Here is a 25562-nt window from a genome sequence, read left to right as displayed (position 1 = left end):
ATGTTAGCTCAGAGCGTAGTATACGATACTGCTCTCACTCTTGGACACAGGTGATCGAACAGCTACTGCCGTTCTCATTAACGCCTCTTGGCAGACGTCTTAACTCATAATGAATTTATTTATTGCCTACATGCATGCATATATCCTTTTCCTGACTTCCTTCTTCCTCATCTTTAAGAATCTTTCCAAGTCTTGACTTTGTACAATAGCAAAAGTATTTCAAGCAGTCTCTGAAAGTGAAAATTACAAATCTCCACTTGTGGAATTAAATTGATGTTCACAGCATAATCCAAAAATCAGAGAATTTTAGAGCTGGAAAGATTCTGAGGGAGCATTTACACCTGTCTTCATACACAAAAACAACGAAGCCCAGTGGGAATAAGCAGGTGGCCCAAAGTCACCCAAGCAGTCAGTGGCAGAGCTGGGAGTAAAATCCAGTTCTTCTAGCTCTGCTGTGATGCCTCTTTAAAATACTTTAAAGAGTTAGAGACCCTGAGGAATGAGAGAAAAAGAAAGATATTTCTTTGCTTTGAATGGGTCAAATGTCTGAGCAGGTCAGAAACTGTTTCCAACATCTAGAGCCTTAGCCCATAATGAGATAGACTGCCAGTATTTGCTGGAAAATGGCCTCTTCGCTCACTGGCCAATTAATTTTTTAATGATTTATGATGATTCTCAAAGAAAATGCTTTTCCTGCAAGGGGAATTAATATGCTGAACTTAAAATATTTGCACTAATTACTAAAGGTCAAAGTGGGATTGTGCAAAGACATTAATCAGAGAGCCCAAGGGAATGGGAATACATTGGACAAATAATGTGAAGCTCTGATCAAAATATTGAGGAGGGTGCACTTTTTTGCTCTGTGATTACAAACTGGAGCAAGGACATCCTTAAATCTAGACCACGGGGCTCATGATGACATACAAATAATAATCATAACATCAAAACCCCTCAATGGATCTGAATGCCCTTAAAAAACTTAAAAGTCAGTTTTTAACATGATAGATAAGGCTCTTCCTAATCTGATACCACCATGCTCATCACTTTCTACCATTGTTTTCTTCTATCCATCCACACTGCCCTTCTTTCAGTTCTTCAGACTTGCCATGCCTCTAGAACCGTCCATTTGTTGTTTTTCCTGACTAGAGCACCTCCTCTTCTGACAATCCCACCCACCTCCTTTCATCTGGATAAACCTTATTCACCCTTTAGATCACATTAGGCGTCATGCTCTATGTAGAAAGGTTGCACTACTCACCCCAACTCTTCTCTCTATTGGATTCACACACTTTGTCCTGTGACTTTGCAGTTTCTCCCACTCATAGATAAGAGAATATTTTCTACTCCTTAAGTTTTGAGTTTCACCGTGTGACTTTCTTTGGCCAATGGACTGAGGCAGAAGTAACAATGTGCCAGTTCTGGTCATAGGCCTTACAAGGCCTCACATATTTCCACCGGCCTTCTTTGGTTTTGCTGTAGTTTAAGCATACTTGGACTAGCCTGCTGATCCCAGAAGGAGGATCAGAGACATGTAGAGCAGAGCCACCAAGGCAAGCTTCATCAACGAAGTCCAGACCAGATCAGCTATTCCCCAGGTGACCCATGGACATATAAGCAAGTCCAGAAAAGATCTGCAGAGCTCTTTAGCCTAAGTGAGCCAACCTGAAGATATCTGAGAAATAACAAATGATTGCTGTCTTAAATCACTAAATTTGGGGGTGGTCTGTTCTACAGCAACAGTATTTTTTCCAACATTGTAGTTATCAAACCTTATTACAATCCCTGGATTAATTTCCTCTTTCTTGAGGATTGCATATTCCAACACAAATGAAACTATGCCCATATTAATACATTATTTCAAGTTTTAGTACAGTCTGCTAGTACACAATAGATACCCATTAAATAAGTGGTTGTAGAATGAATTCCTTATCATTGCAAAAGTTTCTCTTCCATTCTTCAGTCTCTTTCTAGCCCTGACTACACTTTTCAAGGACCTCCCACAGTAGGTACAGCATTTTAACCTGACAGTCATCTCACAAAGTAAATTATGCTTATTAGATCACATGCTAGACAGAATTATTATGAATACAAGGCCCTATTTTGCTCATCTATTATTGTTTATCTCCTTGTTGTTTTATAATCTGTATTAAACAGACGGATGAACATATACAAATAAAACATATTCTTACATTTGGCATCACATTCTATATTCCTCCAAATTTCTTCAACCTGTATAAATTAAATTCAAAGTCCATCTTTGAATACATCCAAACCTGTTAGGAATTAAGATCCTGTTCTTCTGTAAATGGTTTTTGGAAACCTGAATACAGTGGTGAAAATTGCACTTAAATAGTCATCAAAGAGCCCATCTCAGGCACCTGTTGCCACATGGTGCTTTGGAAAAGGGAGAGATGCAGGGAATTTCACAATATTTTGTTAATCCCTTATGCCTTTATATCACTTCCCAAATCCTCACTTGTGGCATTGTCAAGGACTCAAGTACCATGAACTAAGAGAAAACAGAGCTTTGATTCATTTAGCCCATTTTGTAACTTATTTTTTAATTATTGTGGTAACCATGTTAAGGTACTTAATATCATTGAACTGTACACTCATTTAACCCATCTTTGTTGCTATATGATCCCAAAGTCCTTAACCTCTAGGATCTGTAAGATAAAAGAAACTGATTATGTTTGAGAGGATCACTACTGCTCTCCACAACTGGAGAACTACACTTTCTCATCTATAGTCTCTACTCTGTGGTCTGCCTCTCATAGTAGAGGGGTGTGAAAGTAAAGTACCCTTTGTATTAGAACATTCCAATCAATTATGAAGGGTAAAAATCTCTTGAGAAAACAAACAGCCCCAGGTGTGAGCTGAAGAGAAAAACCACTAACAGATCACCTCATGAGCCAGCTCTCCCATTAAAAGATCAACACATCCTTAACATTTTTCAAAAAGGAAGGCCTCATTCTTTAAAAAGTAGTGTTATGAGGCCTAGATTCTTACAAAAAAGCCTAATATTTTCTTGGAACATAAATGTAAGTCTAAAGGGGAGTGGAAATTCCATCCCTTGGGAAAACAGCTGCCCCTCTTGAACTCATTGAACTGGTTCTTTTAATTCATGACCAATGAGACTACAAAGACATTCGATAGGGAACAAACTTGTCCCATGTGCTCGGGCTCACCACCTTGGACACAACTCACCTGTGGACACAGAGTCACCTACAGAACATGGGGAAGTGGTTCTGACTCTGTTGTTCTGGACCTGGCATCTCCATTTTAAACAAGCCCCCGACCTCTGTCAGTCAGATGTAGGTGGTCTGTAGACAATGATTTAAAGATGTCTCCATCCCTTTCATGAAACCAAAACAAACTAGAGGCAAAAGGAATCTTTCTTCTTCCCCAGGCCCCCGGGGATCTTATGTGGGACCTGGGAACAATAATGACAACTATGTCACAGTGTGAGTGTGAGGACTGCCCAGCCAACTGAAGGTTCTTCACAAACATGAGCTATTATTAGGATGTGGCCTTTCATGCATGGTTCATTCCTGAGGTATAAACAAGCCACCAACCTTTCCAACCCTATGTGTGAGAAGGTTAAAAAAAACTTGGACTTAAGATCTATTTTCCCCTCCCTCCTTTGCCTTGTGAATTCCTGCTTTTTAAAGATTCTTTTTAAATAATGTCTTTTCCATGAGTCTTTTCCTCACATACAGCTGGCCTCCTCTTCTTTCTGAGGCGACCTGAGCAGTCACACTTTCCTCCACCACACCACTTGTTCCTTGGCACTGGAATACTTTGCTGACTCATCTGTCTCCTCACCGAATTGTGACTAGCTTCAGAACAGGGTCCATTATTCTTCTAAATAAATACTTCTGGGTATTGATCTGCGCCTCCCAGTTACCCAATATAGTGCCTGGTACCCACCCATAGGTGCTCAGTAAATCTTTTGGGAACAGAGAAGAAACAGAAAGGAACACTTAGACTAAGAGCATGAATATGAAGATGGGTCTGGCATGCCAAAGGAAAGCAAGTTGAAAAGTCCAAGCAGGGGAGCCAGTCTGTGTCCAGAATGTAAAGAAGGGCACAGACCAATGTAGGGTCTTGGCATGCAGCTGGAAGGGCGTAGTGGTTAAGGCTGTGGGCTCTGGAGTCAGAAGCCTACCTGAGCTTGGATCTAAGCTTCACCCCTTACCAGCTGTGTGACCTTCAACAAGTTAGCCATAGATGAGCCTTAGTTTCCTCATGTACAAAAAGGGTATAATAACACTGATACCTTCATAAGATTTATGTGAGGATTAAATGAAGTAAGTAATAATACGAACTACATGCCTAGCACATAGCTAAGTGTTTAATAAATATTAACTGTTGTTATGGTTGTTATTACTAACAGTCAAAATTACAGGCTTTATAGTCAGACTTGAATTGAAATCCATGTTCTAGCTCCTATTAGTTTGTGTGACCTTAGGCAAATTAGTTAAATTTTGTAAACCCCAGTTTCTTCACCTACCTGATAATACCTGTCAGGAAAATCATAAATAAAAAATGTTAGCAGCATGATGACTGGCACCTATTAAAAATTTTTTTTCTCCAAAAGGGTCATTATCATTAAGGCAGGAGAGTTCCCACACAAAGCTCAAATGCAGGAAGGGACAGAGTGGAATCCAGACAGATTTGAGCAGTGTTAGGAGGTCAGGCCAAGGAAATGGTGTGACAGGTCTATTGAAAGAGGCCAGGTTGCCTTCTACTCTGCTTAATGCATGTAGATAAGGACCTAGGTGACTGTCATATCCCAAAGTGAGGCAAGACTTTGGGGATGTGACATCCTCCCCCACACTGCAGGTTGGGCATCCTTTGCATTCCCACAGCTCATTGTGTCTCCTTTATCTTGTCTTCAACTTAGAAGTATTTATATGGGTATCAACAACATGTCTCATCGCCCTTGTTGTCCCTACTGCCTGGCATATTTAAGGAACCCAATAATGTTTTTTGAATTGGTACTGACAATAGAACAGCACTGGTAGATGGCTGGTTGCTCTTAAAAGAGTCTCAATTCCAACACTTGCAGTCTGTAAGCCCTCAATGTATTTGTTAACATCCATAGTCACATGTACTGTTTTTTGCTTTAAAAATTGTGGAATTATCTTGCACCAACTACAAAGTAAACTGGTTTAAAGTCCTCAACCTTAGATTGTGTAAAATTCCTGAGGTCCACAAACCTAAGAGAAAGGTCAAACTGCCTTCCATCCCCCCCCTTCCTATCCCAACCCCCTTCTCCCCCAACAAAATTTCTACAAAATCTTATTAGTAGTAAGTCAACTATTAAAAATTGTTATTTTTAAAAAATAAAGTTTTATAATCAATTTTCCCAAATAAGATGGGGAAAAAAGCTACATGGTGTTTCTTAATCATATATACACACACTAAGAAAACTTAGCTCCTAATCTTAGTTAAGTTGATCTCTGTGTTTCAAAAACTCAATTTGCAGCCTGGGAAAGTGATATTTATTTGAAGGAGCTTATTGCCAAAAGTGAATCATAAATCTGCTGGCTGTTGAGACTTCAAGGCAGGTAGAACAGAGGCAATTATTAGTCTGAATGTTCCACTGACAATATGAAATCTTTGTCTTTCAAAGCATTTGTTTAAGTAAGAAAAAGTTTGCCCAGCCTGAAGAACGTTCTATTGTGGGAAATGAAACTTCTGAAACCTCCAAAGCTTATTTATATATTTGCTAGGCTTCTCTCTGCCAACTTTCTCCTCTCCCAGAGCGTCCGTTAATGCTAAGAAAAGCCTCCGAAAAGCACACATTATAAGCAGAGAAAAATCTTAATGAATGTAATATATTTGGCAAATCTGTTTTATCTACCAAAGAGATTTCCTTCCTCTCTTCATCACTCATCTCTTTTGTTTTGTTTTTTAATGTTTTTCTCCTTGATTCATCCTTGGGAGTTGATTTTTCTCTCATTTCAAAAAATGAAAAATAAAAATAGAAACCTGAACAATCTCTTTACTTTCATTCTGTTGCTATCATTTTCTATTTCTTCCTACCTACTTAATTTCCTTCCTTTTGGGAAACTCTGGGGAAGGTTGGGGGTGGGGTGGCAATAGTACAGGGAAACTTAACAGCCCTGTGCTAACTTCCCTTCTATAGCTCAACGAAAGAAGCATCCATTGCAAAACTCAGGTCCCAACTATGCACATGTGTACTGTGCACTTTATAGATGGTCCTTGGCCAATGTGCGTGCCAAGATCACCTCCCCCTGCCACCCGGTATGCTCCTTCCCTCAGCTGGGGTGTGCTCAGGAATTGCTAAACCATCTTAATACAGACCTGAACAGTCCCACATCAGCTGTCAGCTGCAGAAGGAGGTTTTCTTCATCATGTAAGGCATTCCAAATTCAAAAGATTTAGGAGTTATCTGGATAATCTGCTCCTAACATTAGTGAGGGTAAATACGAGTTGAATGCATTTGTCTGTCTCGTACATAATTTGATTTCTCCTTCCTATTGAAGCTGTGCTACCTGGAGCACACCTGTGAACTGAGATCCTCTTAACACCTTGCTAATCGGAGCATGGTGCCTGGGCTGGTGGCATCAGCATCTTCCAGGAGTTTGTTAGAAATGTAGCATCTCAGACCCTATCCCCTGACCTGCCAAATCAGAAACTTCATTTTAACAGCATCTCCAGGTGGCTCACATGTACATCAAGGTTAGAGGAGCTCTGTTAAGCATACAAGACATCTGGAGTTTGGGCTGGAGAAGTGATGGGGCTGCATTGCTAAGCTTGCTGCTTCTGCTGTGCCACACCCACTACAAGCACGTTTGTACCTCTCGGGTGTCTCCAGGCCCTCCAACCCTTTTCAGTCTCTAATTTTCTTCACCTCTCCACCCTTTGCACCCCTCACCTCTGCACTGGACTGCTAAGGCCTTGGTCTCCGGGGCTGTGGGTGCCCCTGGTGTGTGGGCTGGCCACCCTCCTCCCTTCCTGCTGGGTCTGCCCGTACCTGTGTGAGCTGTTATCACAGAGACTGATGACTTGACATTTACAGTTCCTTTCCCAGAGAGGAGCACAAGACATTTCATGAAAGCTGCACATAATCCTCCTCAATCCTCTGTAGAATGGAGAGGGAGAGCTGCATTTTAAAATAATCCCATTTGATTCATTCCCACCTATATGCTATACTCTCCCCTTCTCAAGGAGGAGGAAAGCAAATAACTAAAGACGCACCGCCCTTGAGGGAAGTGTGTGTGTGTGTGTGTGTGTGTGTGTGTGTGTGTGTGTGTGTGCGCGCGCGCGCATGCACGCGTGTGCACATGTGCATGCACAGCGCATACATGTAACATTTCTGATTTTCAAAAAGGCTTCTGGCTTAAGCAACTTCAGATTCTTCATAGGACTTCTGACTCTCTGACGATAGGCACTTGTCTGAGTATTCCTCTCCCCATTCTGCAAACCTGTCTGTCTACCGGAAGCTCATAACCTCAAGCACCCATATTCCCAAGGGTGCTCAGGCTGGAGACCACGTGTGATCAATGTGTCCCTAGAGATTTGTTTCAGCTTCACACTGAAGACATAACCCCAAACCACATCCTTAGCGTTTCAGCAGATATTCTCCACACCAAGGCAATATAAGATAAGCACTTCTCCAAACACATACCCCTGCATTTTAGTTCCTCTTTTTTTCTGGGTCTCTCATATCCCCCAGCAGCCTTCAGCATTAAGCCCTTCACTTGGAATCATCAGTTCTTCCTTTCTTTCCTTTTAGGCAGACAAGAACGTGGCAGGCAGCCTCTGGCTGATGCAAATGCAGCGAACGTCTCCCAGACGTCAAGGGTTGCAATCAGTTTGTTGTGGTTCTGTTCCCCTGAATAGCCTGACACAGTCCTGAATAACCTGTCAAGCTCATCTGCTTGACACTCTACACCTCAGCCCTGTGAGGAGAGCAGGGTCCGGAAGCTTCCAAAGGGATCACATCTCCTGTCGGGTTATTGTTGGGCATCACATCTCCTCCCAGCAGCACTTGTAAGACATGTCAGACGGTGTGGTTCCTGATACGTGGTGTTAGACCTCCAGTTTTTAAAATATCTCCAAGAACAAAAAGAAAGAGTCTCATCCACCTTCTATGTTACCACAGTTGCAGACATTTTATGTTAGCCTCCTAGGAAGCGGGAGTAAGAGATGGAAGTGGGCAGCTAAGGGAGAGGACTGGACCTCCCACAGGGGTGCCCACCACTGCTGTCACGGAATGGAGCACTGGGTCCTCTGAAAGTCTCTGGGGCGGCCCTGTAGGAACACAGCAGGGCCCCTCAAACTCATCCCTCAGCTGTACAGATGTGCGAACTCTCAGACCCCAGCTTCTCTCAGGAAGTCCCCACCTATCATCAGACTGAGATAAGAGTCTTTTCTCCTAGCCACGGAATGAAACACGGCCTCTCAGAAATGAATCTTTTTAATTTAAGATTCCATTTAGATTAAAGCTAGTTAATTCAGCTAAAACAGACACCACAGGGATGTGTTATGAACAAGGAGCAATAAGCCATTTGCTTTACTGAGTTCTAGAAGGGATGCATAACTTACACTCTGGCCTAGTAGGTGACTTTTCTGTGAGTCTCAGGGGTTTGGAGAAAAATCCAATTTGAATATTTTAAGATCCTTAGAAGGATCTGGTTGGTAACAGGGAGTGACATGCTTTCTACAGATTAACTCATATGGAAAATAAGACCCGTATAAGTGACCCCCTTGCATATTTCTGGAATGGTCTCAAAATGGAATGTCCTTCTCTCACAGCTCATTTTGTAACACCATTCTTTAAATCTACTAAAGAAAAGAACAAAATATAGGAATGGACCTCATTTCAGTCCTTCGTCCTAATTCTGCCCATATTTAGAAACTATCAGATTGGCTGGCACACAATCCTTAGGTTATCACTATTTCTGTTCTGTGAAACAAATATTTGCTGTCCATATTGAGTGCTTGGGGCCACCATGGAGGATACCAAAGTGTGACACTCAGTTTACTACACAAGATTGTAATCCACATAGAGCCAGGCTAGTCTTTTCTCACCTAGAAGTCAGCCTTAGCTTGGAGTCTCAGTCAAAGAAATACAGTCAAAAGTACCCAAGAAGCAATTTATATCTATATTGAAATCTATTAAAAAATCACCCAAAGAGATCCCATTTATAACACACAGCAAAGCTGACTGAAACCAGCTTTTCAAATCACTTTTTACATATATTATTTGTGTGTGCATTTATATGCTTTGCACCTGCCCCCAGAAATTCGCTTCTCCTTTGCCAAGCTTCCAAAATGTCTCAAACTCAACTCCCGCAAGACATCTTCTCTGTCTCCCTCCCCAGTGCCTGTAGCTAATACTTTTGTCTTTGTCAGCAGCTCTCTGATACTTCCAATGTAAAGCTGGCTGGCCTCTGCCATCTTCTCCCACAATCAGTAAGTGATTGTCCCAGGAGCCCACCTGGTGAGACACTAGGAGAGAGAGGCGGGAAGAGGTGCAGGGTGCTTCTCCTCAGCAAACTGAGGAGGGGAAGATGCTATGAATATTTAAAGGATGTTCATTTTCCTATCAGGAAGGAACTGTTTAACAAATACTAATTGAATACTTATTTTATGGGCTACACACCACTGAATATGAAGTTTATTGATAAAACAGACCTGGTCCCTGCCCTCAAGGAGCTTATTATCTATAGGGGGAGCAATCAGTAAGTGAATAATTACTATTATGATGAGTCCTGCAGCCACCAGCAGGGTGCAACTCTAATCCAGATGTCACTTAAGATGTAGATTAAAGCTGTCAAATTCCATTCCATACCCAGTGATTACATCCAGAGCCGTCCTCAAGATGCCTGCAAAATTCCCAAGGAGATGAAGATGCGGAAATGAGGTATATTTTCCTACCTCTGCTGAATTCTCTCTCATTCCCTGCCTCTTCTGAATTCTCTCTCATTTCCTGCCTCTGCAGAATTATTCTTGTTCTCTTCTCTGTGCTTGGAGGTCAATCCTTTATCTCCCTAATTCCCTACTCAAGCAACAAGGGAACAAAGCCTGTGATATGTAGCAAAACTTTCGCTGAAGTTTTCTGGGTCACCTCCAAAGAGTTACAATTCTGCATGACACAGCAAATAACTTAAAACTACATATTAGTCATCTCATCTTAACAGTCTCTTTGGCCACCATGACATGGGATTTCTCACTGGCCTCCCTACTTCAATTAGCACCTAGTCATTGACCATCTTGCTGCTGCTGTTGGGTAAGTGCATACACACACACAATTGTCAAAATAATTCCAAATTCGTCTCACACTGTCATGCACAGAAATTCAGTTCTCTCCAACCCTCCAATCATATCCAAAGTCAGCTCTAGGCACTTGGATAGCTGAAACCTTCAGTTAGAGGAGCAAAAGGGCTGGCTGTATGTTAAAAGCAAAAAGAACCACAAATTTATAGTCTTTCCTCTAATAGGATCTAGCCTCCTTTATTAAGTGACAAAAAGAATTATGCCAACACTGAGAGATATAAAAGTTGTCCCTTTCTGTGTAATAAGATTAGACCGAAAACTCTCTAAGACCCACTAGACTATAAGTTCCAAAAAAGCAAGGACAGTGTCTGCCTTATTCTCTGCTGTATCTAATATCTAGCTATCTCAACAAATGTTTTGAATAATTTATTAAAAATCCTGTTCAGTACTGACATTCTGTAATTCTTTAATATTTGCAATTCTTTTATCTATTTTTATTTTTTATCATACTTCTCTCACATTTGGAGGACATGTAGAAGAAAAGCTTTAGTCAAAAGAGTTAAAACATTAAATCTATATAATTATTACTACATTAGGTAGGATTATTTCAGCTACAAATAACTGAAGAACCACTTCAAAAGGCTTAAATGATAAATAAATTTATTATTTCACATAATCCGAAGTTCAAAGATGAGGTCATCCCAGGGCTAATCAATTTTGCATCTTGGTAACATTATGGATATCCAGGTTCTTTCAACTTTCTACTCTGCCATCCTTAGTGAGAACATCTTATAGCTGCAAAATGGCTATATCCACACCAAATATCATATGTTGGTGTGGCTATTGCCCACAAAACAAAGTCCTTCTCTGTGTCCTTCACCAGGAACAAAGATAACCTTCCCAGAAGCCACATCATAGACTTTAGCTCATATCTCACTGGCCAAAACCGTATTACCTGCTTAGTCCTAAACCAGTCAATGGAAAGGGGAATGGAATAACCATGGCTGCCTAAGACTAACCAGAATTCAGCTCTTGGAGTTAAGACAGCAGTCTCAAAAAAACCTAAAGTCCCTGAAGAACATGGTCACTCCTTGCCTGAACAAAACTGGAGTTCTGTTAGCAAGGATATACGAAGGAGTGTCTGTTGGGTAGTCAACCAACAGTATATGCCATATTTACTATCATTTAAAAAAAAAGCCATTCTGAATGCAATCAGAATTATTTTGAATGGGGAACTAATTCCAAGTGAAGGAAATGTTTTTAAGATTGAGTTAGTGATTAACCCAAAATTGTCAATACTGATGTATTAATCTCTTTTTCTACAAAATGTTCATTGTATTTTGTGTCCAAAGTAATTGGAGTATTACAAATAAAAATTGTCAATGCCTTCTTTATTTTGATTATTTAGGATTCCTGTTTTAACTGAAACTTTTCAGAAGGCTGTATTACCACTCTTGATGTCATGACAGTGAAACAAAGAAAAACCACATGCAACAGATTACACCAAAATTTAGAAGCTGTTATTCACTTCAGATGAACCCATCCTCTTAGAAATATTCATTATGTTGCGGAAGTTTCTCTCCTGGATACCAAACAAGAACACACAAAAGCTAGTCATTAATGTTAGTGACCACAGAAAACCATGATAGACACTAGGGCTGTAAGTGCAAAGTGTTGGGCCATGTAGTTGAGATCCACAGAGAAAGATAGAACACTCTTTTTCATCTCGCCTGCCCTTGATAAGTCAAAGATTCTTTTAGATGTAAGTGATAAAAATCTGACTTAAACAGAACAAGACTTTTATTGACTTATCAGGACATTCTCTGTGAATCTCCATAGAAAGAAAACTTCTTTCTAATTTAAGTTTGGTATCATCTTCTTTGAGGATTTTTTTTTTTGAAACAGCAGAAAGTTTAAAGGCTTCCTACTTGCTTGCCAAATAGCACAGCATGATAAATCTTACAGCACCCAAATTACCATCAGCAGCATCCCAGTAACTCACATCTGCTTGTGGAGTTCCCTTTACAATCAATCAGGTGTATTGAAAAGGTCTTTGTGATGCAGAAGGGAACAAAAGTCACCTGTGTTTTTCAGTTTACTCTAATTTGTACACAAGATATAATTTGCTACACTGCAGGTCTCTTGCTCAAAGAGATTCAAAACAACAAAAGTAAAAATAATCACTGCTATTCTGAGAGTGAGACAAGTGATAGGGAATCTAGCTGTGATCAGCTGGGAGTTACATTAAATCTAAACCATACATAAGAGCAAAAATGTTTAGTGGAGAAAAGGTCTTAAAATTTATCCACTGTAACCTCTCACTTAATAGATGAAGACATGAGGTCAGTGGCCTTGTAGTTAACATAGCCAGTTGGACATGTAAATTGACCTTCATTCCCTTCTTAATCCCAACTAGACTGTCAGTAAGAGTACTAAAGACATAAACCCACTAGGCAAAAGAGAACAAGAGAGGAGATACATAGTCGATGGGAGACCACAGGGGAGTGGATGAGAGTTGGTCATCAACTTAACATCCAATGAAGTCTAGAAACTCAGTAGCTCCAGATGGACAATTCAATAATGAGAAAAACCTACTTATGCCTCTAAACCCCAGAAAGGTATGGGAATTAGTGACACCTGGTACCTCTGAAGAGTTGAGGGATGGGAATGAAGATCCAGAGGATTGGCTGAAAGTCAGGATAAGAAGCCAGAAAAATCTCCTAAGTTGCCTTCCCAACTCTACTTAGCCAAGAGATTGTTCATCCTCCACTGTGGCAGAAGGTTAGAGGGTTTCCACTCCAGAAACACTGAACCAGGGAAGTTTCATACTAGGGCAGTGGAAGGAGGGGTGAGGCACAACAGGTGAATTATACTGAATTAGTAATGATGACTATGATGATAGTAAAAATAGTTATAATGTACTGAACACTTGTTTTAAACACTGTAGGCACTTTATAGGCATTGATTCACTTAATCCTAAAAACCACACATATCCCCTACTTTTTGAAAGTTCGCTTTATGCTACGTCACTTTTCGTGAAAGACTTACATTAGTATCTGATTTTTGCTAACTGAAGGAAATCAAACAGTATTTTTCACTTTACAAAATATACAGTAAATATCAAAAATAGCATTCAGCGTTTGCTTTGCAGAAAACCATTGCAGAGGCAACTGGCACTCTGAGAAACAAGAATGGCACCACCAAGCTCCTTCCCCGGGAACTATACTCAGCATCTCAGTATCGAGCCGCCATAGCTTTGAACTATGTCTGTGAGCATGTGTGCTTTATCTCAATTTATTCTGTGCATCCGTTAGCAAAATGTGCCCTAAGGTAATTGTTTCTTCACCTCACACCATTTCAGTTAATGAAAGGTTTCAGAGGAATGCTCTACTTTTGGATACCAGGGGAAATCTGTATCCTATAAAGTAGGTACTACTAGTGCCCTAATTTTAGAGATGATGAAACAGGTCAAACAAGTCACAAGGAAGTCACAAGTGACAGAACTTTGAAACATGCCAGTCTGACTTCAGTGTCCAATTATTAACCACTGTAAAGGGGACTATCATCCCCTGGTCATGATTTCTAGAAATCCCTCATTCAGATGTACAGCTGCAACAGTAAATTTGAGTGTTCTTCCTTAGAGAAGAATCACAGAGAAAAGACCTACATAGGTCCTGCCTGATCCAAGTTACCAGCCACCTGACCCACCAAGCACCCAGAGCTTTTATTCAACGACCTAGAACCTTACAACTGCACACAGACAGACATCATGTATTTCAGGAAAGTCTCTGACATGAAAAAGAGGAACCAAAACAAATTGGAAAATGGAATTCAGAAAAATCAAAAAAAAAATAGAACATCTCAAAGAAATAAGAAAAAATATTATATCCAAGAAACAAATGCAGAATGCTATCTTTAAAGGGAAAAAATTTTATTTTAAATATAAAAATCATAAATTAAAGCTGAAGAAATTAGAAAATAAGTAAATGTAAATAAATAAGAAAAACTAAGAAAGGTGTATAATCAATCTACGATTCTAATATCTTATCTTTCTATTCTTATTTTTTGTTGAAGTATAGTCATTTTACGTTAGTTTCAGTTGTATAGCAAAATGATTCAGTTATACACATACATACATACATACATACATACATACATACATATATATATTTTCAGTTTATTTTCCATTATGGCTCATTATAAGAAATTGAATATAACTCCCTATGCTATACAGTAGATCACTGCTGTTTATCTATTTTATATATAGTAATGTATTGTTAGGAGTTCTAAAAAGGAAAAACATATAGAGAAAAGAGAGGGGAGAAAATTATCAAAGAAATAATACAAGAAAATTTCTCAGAACTGAAAAAAATGAAAAGGGCTATTAAATGTCCAACACAGTGAACAACAAAAGCAATTCCAAGGTACATTATTAATTTCAGAATATCAGGGATAAAGAGAAGGTCCAAAAAACTTCATAGAGGACAAAGAAAACATGTACAAATAATTAGAAATCAGAACAACATTAGATTTCTCAAGAGGAACTCTATAAGTTAGTAGACTGGGGAGAAATAACTTCATAATTCTGAGGGAAAATGATTTGTAAACTAGCTTTGGCCAATTCTCCAACCTCTCCTGCTCTGCCCTGCCCTGCCCAATCTAATTTGCAACTGACTTCTAATCCAGAAGGAATTAAGTAAATTTCCAGGGGCACATGGACTGGCCTGCACTGGACATGGTTGGGGTGGCTGCAGCAAACAATACTGTAATCCCACCACTACTGCTGTCATCATTTCAGGGACTCCAACCTGGGCAACTTTTCTGTGGCTTTCTCTATGGCAATCTTACTTATTTGTTGCAAACCCAGACTATTCCACCTTTATGATAGGTTTCCAAAGTCTGATCTTTTGGAGCTAGTAAATTAATTTATATATGTGTTTTCTATTGGCTGCTATAACCAATTATCACTAATTTATTGATATAGAACAACACAAGTTTGTTATCTCACAGTTCTGTAGGTCAGAAATCCAGGCAGACTAGACTGGTTTCTCTGCTACTGGTCTCACAGGCTGATATCAAGGTATAGGCGAACCTGAGCTCTTAGCTGGAGGCTCTAGGGGAGAATCTGCTTCCAGATGCATTCACATTATTGGTAGAATTCAGTTCCTTGTGGAGGTAGGGCTAAGGTTTTTCTTGCAGACTGTCAGCCAGAAACTTCTCTCAGTTCCTAGAGGTCTCCCTTCATTCTTTGGACATAGCCCTCTACATCTCAGGGCCACATCAAGTCCTTCTCACACTTGGAATCTCACTGATTTCTCCTGCTGCTGCATCTCTTCTGCCTCCAGACAGAGAAAATTCTCTGCTTTTAAGGGCTCTTGCAATTAGACCAAGCCCATTCCAATAATCCAGGGTGATTAACCTATTTTAAGGTCCATAATCTTAAATACATCTGCAAAACCCCTTCTGCCATGTTACGTGACTGATTCACAAGTTCCAGGATTGGAACGTGGATATCTTGGGGGAACTATTCTGCCTACCACAATTTCTAAAGAAAAAAAACTCAGTTTATTATGGCAGTAGATAAATCTATTTTTTCCCTGATCCCTGGCTGGAATAGGAACATTTGTAATTTCATATGTATCTGATAAGACCAGCAATTACTACTAGAAGAAAATTTGAATGCCTACTATGTGAAAGCACTGTGGTAGACCTTGGGAATTCAAAAGTGATTATACACAGAATCCACTCTCAAGATGCTCACAATCCAGCAGAGGAGATAGAAAAATAATCATAAACATATGTGGAAAATTCAGTGTAGGATAAACTCAACATCTTTAAAAGCATAGTAATGGGGCACCAGCCCAGCCTCAGAGATGGGGTGCAGTTTCTTGAACGAAATTACACTGAATTGAACTTTCAAAAATAAGCAGGAGTCAACCTGAAAAGGGTATGTGAATTGGGAAGGCAGAGAAGGAAAAAAAGCAGAAAAAATACAAATACAAATATATTTATATATAATATATACAACACACACACACACACAGGCACAATTTTAGAATACAAAATGAACAACTGGAAAGCAGGAATTTTCTCTTATAAACAAACATTGTAGTTCCTAAAAAATGATGTGAATGTTAAAGAAACTATACATCTAATAATTTGATAATACATTATAGTCATACATGCTACTGACATTTTCTGAACAATTGAATACATGTCATTTAATATTTCATCATCCCTGTGAGGTTAGAAAACACATATTGTTATTTCCATTTTATGGATGTGAAATATAGAATTCAGAGGAATTAGGGACTTTATCAGAGATGACCCACCTGCCACCTGATGGGACTCAGATCAGAAATCAAGCCATCCAGATCCAGTTAGAAAGTTCAGTTCTTATTTCACTACAGGGCACCACCTCTACTCTGCAAAGTTTTCTGTTCAATTTATTTAGTTCTTTGCCTCATCTTTAAAATGGATGTGATTATAATTATGGACTTATGAAACACCAGAAAGACAGCAATTGATTTTTACTGCCTTTGAGCTTACTGCACAAAATAGGAACAAAATTATACCTGTACTCAGACATTACTGCTTTGTTGATTTTCATGTTTCCCAAAATGAATAATTTTTTGTTGTTCTACCACAGTCATTAAAAGAGATAGAAGATCTGATCTGTAGAAACACTGTGACTGTCACAGGGAAGCCTCCTGGAGGAGCTGCGGGCTATTGATATTCTCTCCTCAAGCCGGAAACAGTCTCCAGAGATCCATGAGAAACACAGAATCACAACAAAGACTGGAAAACAAATTGATGGAATCAGAGACGGCTACAGACCTGTAACAGTTTTTCACGCTGATGCCATTTCAGTTTGAATCATCCTTTAGTTTTGCAAATTGATGGGGAAAAAATCTAGTTTTATTTCAACATGTTTAACGTTTCAGTTAAAGACCAAAGAGTAGGTTTCTACACTCAAAATGGTTCCTTTTGGATGCTTTGTTAAAAATCACAAAGCTCCTTCCCCAAAAGAGGCCCATTTGTTACACTGCAACATTAGGCACAAACTCAAAGGAGAATGCGTGACTTTGTACGAAGGTTTTAATATTTTCATAAAGATTCTCTCTTCGGCTCCTCAAGCATTTGCCTTTCATTTTGTTTTATTGAATTAGGCTGCAAAGCACTCGAGCATGAAGCTCTTTGTCATCTCTAACCAGGCTTACATTGATTCCACGTATCCATATGCCTCGTCCTAATATATTAATCTATACATCCATTTCACTGAAAAAGAGAACTCCTAATTTATTATGTAAAAGGATAAGCCTCCTCCATAGCCCATTTGCATGCAGGTATGCTTAAAAGTAGATTTGTTTCCTCAGACTTAAAGCTGACTCCTGTAATGGCATTAAACCAAGGGAAAAATGAAATTATATTGTGATTTTTATGGTGGGTTATACTACAACCATGACAAAAGCAGGCTGAAATCACAGCTTTTATTTCTTTAAATATAAGCAAAATTTAATACAAAGAACTCTAGGCCAGTATGAGCAAAACTCTGCACACACACACCCTCAAAAATGCAAATCGCACTATTAATTCACCACCTGCTACTCATTTGAGTCAGGCTGCCCATAGCCCAAGCAGAGGATTTCCGAGGTGGTGAAGGGCTTTATACAAGTGGCTGAAAAAATATTTTCCTCCTAAGTATTAATTACTCTTCCAAACATTAATGAGAGAAATGTATAAAATAAGCAATAAGACAATCAACAATCTCAGAGTCAGAAGAACTTAGCTATTGTTTATAACACATTATCAGCTTAACCTTTCTCTAATGTTCTTGAATTTGAAGCAAGATAACTAATATGTACTGAAAGCCCTCTCCTTAGTCATAGAAAGTTTTCAGGTATGTTTTTAAGCTTCTCTTTCACCTTATTCTGATTCAGAGGCATCTTTTCTACTAAGAAGGGTGGTTACCTGGTTTGTCCATTCTATAAATATTCATTGAGTGCCTTCTCTGCACCAGATACTATTCTGGGTGTTGGCAGCATAAAAACGAGCAAGTCAGATGAGATCCCTGCTGTCATGGGAGATGAACAGCAAACACGTGAATATATTAGAAAACTTCAAAAGCAGTAAGGGCTTTGAAGAAAATTCAGTATGAAAATGTAAAGACACTGGCTGATGGAGCAACATCGGATCTGGGTAGACAGCAAAGACCAGAGCTAAGACCAGAATGACAAGAGTCAATCACATGGAGTTCAGGAAAGAGTAGTCCAGGTGGGGCAACAGCAAGTGCAAAGGCCTGAGCTGGAAATGAGAACCAAGGCTGGGTTACTGCAGCTGGAAAAGGAAAGCAATCCCTCCTACTCTCATGGACCCTCTGTGCAGTAGAGCCCAGGAATAGAGGTGAAAATTTCCATTTCTGTCCTCAAAGAGTTCAGTCTAGTAGAAAAGACAGACAAACAACTTGAATATAATGCAATAAGTGCTGTGATAGCAGTGTGCGCATGGTGCTATGGGACAGGAGAGAACAGATCAGGCAGCATCATGGAACCAGTTGTAATTCAGGTGCCAGCCAACCTGGGTTTTCACACTGTATCAACCATTAACTAGCATGAACCCTGGCAGGTGAAAGTTATTCATATATTCATGCACTCACTCAACAAATATTGAGGGGGTGTAATATTTCAGGACTATGCTAGGTGTAGGGACTCTACATCAGTTAGGGTGCTTTTGGTTGCTAGGAACAGAAAGTCAACTCAAAAATCTCAAAATGGCTTAAACAAAAGAAGAGCTTTCTTGATTTACATAACTGACAAGGAGTTTGACTTCCAGTACAGGCTTGTCCAAGTGCTCAAACAATAAAGCTAAGTCCATCTCAACCTCAGAAGTACAAGACTGTGGGCCTTCTATTATAGATAACTAGCTTACAGTTGGCACTCAATTAAAGTGATTTTGCTCTTTGTAATTGCATCTTGTCTCTCAGTTTGAGTCCTGTAATTGGTCCTACATCTTAAAGGGACTGAACTGTGTTCAACATTTGGTATTCGATGATCCCGCGGATATTTGCTGCTGACAACGACGCTGCTATCTCCATGTCTAGTGTATAGTCAGATGCATATGTGTTCCTAACTACTTTTATTTTTAATAGAAATTTGATGAGGAAAGTTCTCAGATTTTCCAAAACATGCATCGTGAAATAACTCACTGTCCCAGAATTGTGCTCAAACCTTAACTCATTTTAAGATAGGTTGGCTGAAGTATGAGTTTTGTCCACACTTATATTTGTTAAATATAAAAATCAATAATGCCACCACTCTGCACATTTATCTAATGTAATAATCAATACCAATACCTTTCCTGATATTTACTTAATATAATAATCAATAACAATACTGTTTGTTTATTTGATGCCATTGATCAAGGAAGAAAACCAGATCCATGAGATTTACCCACCCTATACACATTCAGACTGGGTCATCCTCTACTATTACCTCCCTTCTTTTTCCTACTTTCCACTCTCTAGACCCAAACAGAGAGAGCATCCTTCTTCTCCTTGCTATGGAAGGCAATGGTCAGTAAATTAGCATTTTTTGTGAGGTATAGTCAACATTGATGAAGCCTCTCTCCACGCTATTCTAAGTACTATATAATATGATTTATCCTTGTAATTGCTAGTGTAATACCAGCTGCTGCAACAGATAAGCCCCAAGATCCCACTGGCTTAGTACATAATAAGTTGGTTAAGTTGGTAAGTTGGTTGCTTACCATGTAACTGTGGTTATTTCTGGTTGATCAAATACTTCTATATAATACTTCAAAGACCTAGGCTTTTTCCATATTACAGCCCCACCTTTTCCTAGAACCTCACAATCCTCTGCATTCAGACAGCATACATGAAAAGAGCATGGAAGACCATGTGTAGGATGTTTTAATAAGTCAGACCTGGAAGTAGTATTCATCATTTCTGCCTAGATTCCTTTGGCTAGAACTCAGTCCACATCTAACTGCAAAGCAAGCTGAGAATATGGTCTGGCTATATGCCCAGGAAGAATGGATGGATCTGATAAACAGTCTCTGCTGCTAACCCATCCTTGAGTTGCTTATAATTCAAAAAGGAAGACAAAATGAAACAAGTGAAGTATTATATACATAATGAAAAGGGAGAAACAATCAAGACTGAATTAGTCAGTGTTTCTAAGGAGAAAATTTAAAAACGGGTAGATTTGGAGATAAATATGAAGATCCTTCCCAAGAAGTAAAACAATACAATATAAGCAAAAGCAGGGGTAGAGATAGGCATGCATTGGGCAGGGGAATATAAGGGCCCATCTGACAACTGTACAGAGTCTGTGCCAAAAAGTAGAAAACAACATACCTAGCTAAGGAGACTAGGATGAAACTACCCTGACTAGGACCACTGATTCTGCCACCTTTAACACGTTTGCATTGCGTTAGGATTCCTCTGATCCAGCCAAAGAGCTCAGTGTACTTTACCATCTTTTTCTAAGTAATCTCTAAATCCCAGTTGACATTTCAGGTTTGAGTGGAAAATGTTGACATTACCTAGAGGGTATTCCTCACTAATTTTGAGTTTCTCAAAGAACAAAGAAAAAACAAATAGCAAATTCTAGGAGACCATGATTAACCTAAGTAACCATCTCACTTGTGAATTAAACTACAAGTCTTTGAATACAACAAAGCTAAGAAGTCACTGAGAATCAGACGCTCCAGTTAAGGATACACAGGAGTAGAGAATTAAATATCTTAAGCATGGATATGAGATTACAACAAATTTAAAGTAGAAATTAAAAGCCAGCAGTTCTCTCTTTGGGTTAACCCCTAAGTGCCCACAGAATTAGGAGGACCAGAGCTCTAATGAAATCCACCCTACAAAAGAGGAAGTTTCTAAAGTTAATTCACATGTGGTCCTAATAGAAGTCCTTATGGGTATGTGTTTCTGAACCTTTTAGGGAGGATTCTCTGGTTGTCATGGGAACACATCTTTGCCCTAACCTGTTCTGATACTTGCTCCAATATTCCAATGTACTTCAACATTCACCTTGATAAATTAAGAACTACATCTTCAACTTCAACATGTTTTGTAATCCATGATATAGTGCACAAATCAGAACAGTCCTGTCCCTTTGTGGAAATTTTAAGGCAGTGGTTATTTACCTTTAAGGAATTTTGAATTTTGAAAATCCAAAGGAAGCTATGGCTACTATCTGCCCCAGAAAAAACTCACATAAGCATAGAAGTGATTTCAATTATATGTGAGGGAGACATTCCAAAGAACCTCTTATAATTTAAAATTCCCGTTTTTCAGCAACAATTTCCCATAGGAAAACCATAGACTCCTATGGGGCAGCATCACACACTAGTAAAGACTATCTGCTTCCTATACCAACTCAAATTTCTCCATTTACAGATCAGAAAAGTGAGGCATGGAGACGTGAGGCAACTCATCATCGTCCACCTATAGGAAGTGACAGAGCAGGAAGAAGTGACCAAGTAGTCTACGTCCAAAGAACTTGCTCATACATACAACCACAGTGAGATACTGCTGTCCCCGATCCTCTGATCTAATATATGTCCCTTTCATTTTAAAAAAACAGAAACTGTTCTATCCATGTTTCTGACGCTAGCCCTTAAAGGGTTGAATACTGCATATTGCTAGTAGTCCATCTCCCTCCCATGCCCTTTGATCAGGTTACCAATGAGCTTTAACTTCACACATCCTTAGGAAGAATTCCTTACTTTCAAAAACTTAGGTGGATGTACCAGTTGCTGTGCCTCCTCTCTCCTAAGCTCAAGCCAGGCTACTTGGTTTCTTCTAATGCAAACTATTGAACAATCAATAATGGAGGTCCCATATGTCTTTATTTTTAATCTCCCTGACTTTTAGGCCATGCATCAAGACAAAGTCCTCCTAGACCTAGTATTGTTTCATATACTCCACAAACTGTCACAGGAACAGCAGCATTTTCCTCTTAATTTGCTACAGCTCTGGAGTCCTTAAGGTTTGCAGGTAGACATACTACTGGTCAGAGAAAGACTGTAAGTTTCAAAATTATATTCCAAGTTCCTTCAGTCCAAGTTAATAAAAATCTCCTTTAGTTTTTAGTTTAAACTTCTTCATCTCGATTTTATCTGAGGCTAAAGCCCAGGGTCGTATCTAACTAAACGGACGGACAAATATTTCAGTTGCTTTACTTATTTTCTGTAATCTTAAGCAATCTAACACCTCACACTTGATTATGTAAACTGAGTTATAATTCACAATAAAACATTACTTAACACTTTCTAAATTTAATCCAAATGCCTATGTTTTAAATGTTATATTTATGGACAATTTCCTCCTCAACTCTCCAGAGAGGCATTATGGCTGATAGGTGACTTTATGTAACTCCAGATTGGATATCTAGCTTCAACTACAAGTGGAGGCTTAAGATTTTTTTCACTCCACCACTATCTCTGTCAGAACTTCTCAATCTATTCCAAATAAACACATATTAAAGTAAAAACATTGTTCTCACTGTTTAGTTCAAAAGAAAGACCGTATCAAATTTCCATCAGCCTACACCCAACCTATTCCAAATAAACATACGTATCTAAGAAAAATGTTGTGTTTGCTATGCAAATTGCAAATGGAACTATAATATTGATCCCTTAACAAGTTATACCACATGTAAGATAGAAATTTTGTTGCTCTTATTGGTATCAAACACTGTCAAAACAACTCTATGGCTCAATTCCATATTTTTCTTACCTAAAGTATTGAGGGTGGGACCTAAATTTAGACATTATTTAAGTGGTGTAAAAATTTGTAGCCATGAGATTGACATATAAACTAGTCTAGAATCACTGAAGAACACAGACCCCCTAGCAAAGATTTGGGTAAAAGTGCCCCATAGAGATGCCTCCTCAACTCAAAGCTCAAACAAGACTTCCCCAAGAGACAACTCCAACTGAAGATGAAGAGCTCATAACCCAAAATTGTAAAACACATGGAAACTCACAGTCCTGAGAGAGAAAGCAAACACAATAAATGAGAGGATTTACAGCTGGAAGAATTCAAGTAATAGAGCAATCTAAAATAAAATCTTTAAAATAAGCATGCTAATAAGGTTCTATAAGGTAAAAGCAGAAAAGTATTAACAAGAAAAAACCAAGACACTGTGGGGAAAAAAAAAACAGGAAGACTTGAGAAAGAAAAGAAGATTCTAGAAATGAAAACCTTACTCATTGAAATAATCAATTGATGGCTTAAACAAAAGACTAGACATAACTGAAAAAGAAATTAGTGAGCTGGAAGGTGAAGAACTAAGGCAATTACTCTGAACATTAAAAAAAATTAATTAAGAAATACAAAGGATAGAATGAGAAGCGTTAGTACACATATAATAGGGGCTGCAGAAAGAGGGAAAAGGTAATGAGAAAGAAGCAACATTCAAAGAGATAACAGTGAAGATGTTTCCCGAAATGAATAAAGGCATGAGTCGTTACATTTTAAAGAATATAATGAGTTCTTTGCAGAATTTTTTTTAATAATGCAACATAGTGAAACTTTTAGAGAAACTAAAATAAAGACAATAAAGCTACCTGGAAAAAAATGACTGTTCACCTGCAAATAAACAACAATCAGGCTGACAACAGGCTTGTCATCTGCAAAAACAGGTTCCAGAAAACAAAGGAATAACATGTTTAGTGTTCTGAGTAAAATAATTGTCAAGCTAGAATTCTCTGCTCAGTGAAACTAACATTGAGAAGATTGAGAGTAAAATAAAGACATTTTTAGACACACAAAGAATAAAGGAGTTTGGTACTTGTGGTCAAGTGGTCCAACTCGCCCCCCAACAGAAAGAACCACTAAAAACTAAATGAGCAAAAAGCAAAAGAATCAAAGATGGAGTGGAATACAAGAAGCAACGGTTTAAAGAAAAAAGAACTCTTGGTTTTTATTTGCAAATATAAATAAATATAGACTTTATAAAATAATAATAATTATAGTAAATAATATTGAGAGATTGTCAAAAACACAGTGGAGCTAAAATATGAGAATAACAGTAACATGGAAGATGGGATTGGTTCAGGGGAAAACTACAGCGTTCTAAGTTTCTTGCTTTTTCAGGAAAATGTTGGAAGGAAAATAAACCAAATAGCACAAGGGAGAAAAGGTTATGCCATAGTTGTGTTTGGTTATGAATTGGAGTAAGGTAGTTAAGATTCCTTTTTCCTAAAGCGTCTGACAATAAGATTATGTTCTCCAATGAGATTAATAAAATTGCTTTAAAGATGTCTTTCAAATATTTTTTCCTCTCATTAAAAATGATTATGATTTTTCTAGAAACTGAAAGAGAATGGCTTTGATCCAGAACTGAACAAAGTTAACCTGTTTCCTCCTTACCTGTTTGTGACCTAGTTCATGCAGAATTAATTGTGCTACTCAGTTTCCAAGATTGATATTTGTTTCTATGAGTTTCTATGAGCTCTGAAATCCTCCATCAAAGTAGATAAATTATCTCAGTAATTCCATATACCTTACAAACTGAAAATAAAAACATTTTCCTTAAGAATTTAAAGCCTTAAAAAGCCCCCAAGAATAGCATTTTTTATATTCACCTAAATTTTTTTCTCAAGTATCCCTTTCATTTTTCCTGGGGGAAATTCCATAGATAATAAATGCTAACTATAATTAATGAATAAATAATTATCAGGATCAGTGCCCTGATCACCAAGGAACTGACTTGGAAAGTCACCTGCAGAATCTACACACATTTAAGGAAAAAAAGCCCATCTATAAAAATTATATGTTAGGGATTTATTACACTAACTAGCCGCTGTTGCCTCAAAGAATGATTTTTACTCAAACGCAAGTTGCTAAAAACTTAACTTTGCTTTTTTATTTCGTGCTTTTGAGAGACTAAATTGCAAATCACAAGACAGTTATTAAGGTCTGAAAGGAAAATATTTAGATTAAATATGCTCACATTCAAGAATCATTGTAATTGGTCCATTAAACAGCAGCATTGCAGTGGGGTCTACATTTTTATTTGCTTCATTACTTAAAACTAAATAACAGTTCACAGTGGTTAAAGATTCTACAGTTTACATTGTTGATGTTGAAATTTAGCTTTATATCAACTCACTGGCAATTTATTCTATTTGTTTAATACTGATTAAGCAATAGTAGTTTAGCTAAACTCTCTGCTTTTAAATCAAGTTTTTTAAAAAGGAAATTTGGAAAGAATCCAATGAAGAAGGTTTTATATAAATCAAAATAGAATGGGTTATTAGCAATAACAAAC

At 38.4% G+C, this 25562-nt stretch overlaps 2 long non-coding RNA genes across 4 annotated transcripts in view; both read right to left on the bottom strand.

Annotated features, from left to right (window-relative positions):
* The window catches only part of LOC140700203 (uncharacterized), a 211645-nt gene that overhangs the window by 119413 nt on the left and 66670 nt on the right, over positions 1–25562 (bottom strand). Inside the window, exons 1-3 of one of the 3 annotated variants that reach the window (XR_012078518.1) lie at positions 7661–8084; positions 7007–7114; positions 3208–3323 (exon numbers count right to left, since the gene is read on the bottom strand). This is a non-coding gene — a long non-coding RNA (uncharacterized lncRNA). Of the gene's footprint in view, positions 1–3207; positions 3324–7006; positions 7115–7660; positions 8085–25562 lie in introns of those variants that run through there. The other 2 variants (XR_012078517.1, XR_012078519.1) reach the window with 2 other exon arrangements.
* Positions 100–1666, bottom strand: LOC140700205 (uncharacterized). Its single transcript, XR_012078521.1, has 2 exons — positions 1259–1666; positions 100–492 (listed from the first exon to the last, which is right to left on the bottom strand). It is a non-coding gene; the product is annotated as an uncharacterized lncRNA (long non-coding RNA).

Source organism: Vicugna pacos, chromosome 12 (assembly GCF_048564905.1).
Source record: "Vicugna pacos chromosome 12, VicPac4, whole genome shotgun sequence".
Classification (NCBI taxonomy): domain Eukaryota; kingdom Metazoa; phylum Chordata; class Mammalia; order Artiodactyla; family Camelidae; genus Vicugna; species Vicugna pacos.
The sequence above is the reverse complement of the archived record's forward strand: the minus strand, read 5'-3'. Positions and strand labels throughout refer to the sequence as shown.